Source organism: Octodon degus, unplaced genomic scaffold (assembly GCF_000260255.1).
Source record: "Octodon degus isolate 3935 unplaced genomic scaffold, OctDeg1.0 scaffold00021, whole genome shotgun sequence".
NCBI classification, from domain to species: domain Eukaryota; kingdom Metazoa; phylum Chordata; class Mammalia; order Rodentia; family Octodontidae; genus Octodon; species Octodon degus.
In genome coordinates, this window is record NW_004524597.1 from 3,171,521 (window position 1) to 3,172,961 (window position 1,441).

Genomic DNA, 1,441 nt, shown 5'->3' on the forward strand with positions numbered 1-1,441 from the left:
CCTTAGAGTGCTCAGTCTTGGAGTGGCCCTGTATTGAAGGGCAGAGGACAGCAGCCAGAATCCTCTGCGGGTTTATTGTGAGCTGATCTGTACAGGTTCCAGCCAAGGTCATGTGGCCCAGAGGGGACTACAGTACCATGGTCAAGACAGTCTGCCGTGGGCCAGGTTACTTTGTCTCTCTATGTGACTTAGTTTTCCTATATATGAAATGGTAACACTGAGCATGTTCTGCATAGGGCAGTGTATCACAGAGCTAAAGTACTTAGGTCAGGGCCTGTTACCCAGGTAGCACTCACTAAACCTTAGCCATCTTAATAATTTTTTTCACTGTGGGAGCAGCTAGCAGCTCTCAGTTTCAACAGGCTTGCTATGTTGTCAAGTCTGTCCATAGCACTCAAGCTGTGTGTGTGGCCCTGAGGGGCACATTAGCTCTACTGGGCTCTGACCCTTGCATCCAGCTGACAGAGGCTTTTTACTGCACGCTGTCAGGTGGAAGAGTCATTTTCTGGTGGCCTTCAGTCCTTGTTTCCTGAGCTGCTCTGAAGTTTGAAGAGGTTGGAGTGGGAGGTGGGAGATGAGGTATGAGATGGGAAAGAGGTGTGCCCTGAGCTCACCATCCCAGTCTGGCTGTGTCTCAGTTAGTTTTCTCTTGTTGCTGGGACAAAATACCCAATACCCAAAATTAAGGAAGGAAAGCTTTATTTAGCTCACAGTTAGTGGAGGTTTCAGTCCATACTCGCCTCGCTCCATGGCAGAGTGGCACATGGAAGAGGGCAGCTGTTCATGGCAGTGGAAAACAGCAATGAGCAAAGGGAAGAGCAATGGCTGCAGCAGCTAGTAAGCCTCTCTCCCTTCCTTATATTGCATTCAGGCTATCCGCCCCAGGGTGGGTGTAGCACTCACACCCATAATCCTAGCATCGGATCTTGAATCAATCACAGACTCTAAAAGCCTGCTCCAACGACTGCATGAGGCTTTAGGGGGAACACCTAGCCACAAACCATAACAGACTGCAATCTTCACCTCATTGTGTTTGTGCAGGACGAATAGTCACTAAATAAGGTGGCTAGGCCAATCCTATCTGTGTTCTTTCCTTCCAGAGCTACTCTGCTCTGTGGTCCTTGGAGGGCCTGTCAGTCATGAACATTGTGCCTTTGGGAGGGGATCACATGACCCAGGATGGCCAGTCAGAGAGCCCCAGTGAGCACAAAGCACAACAGGATCAATCATATCCTTTCTGGAATTAGTCTATGAATCTTTGGAGAGCGAGCCTTGTAGCCCAGGAGAAGATAAATCTGGGATTTCTTTTTCAAAATTTTATTGATAAACAGACAGCAATGAGACAGTTTCAAATCAAATCAGAAGTACAGATTCAACAAATAACACACTGCATATATTCTTCTTAGTGGTTAATTGCTGTACAAGATGCGGACTTGAGATC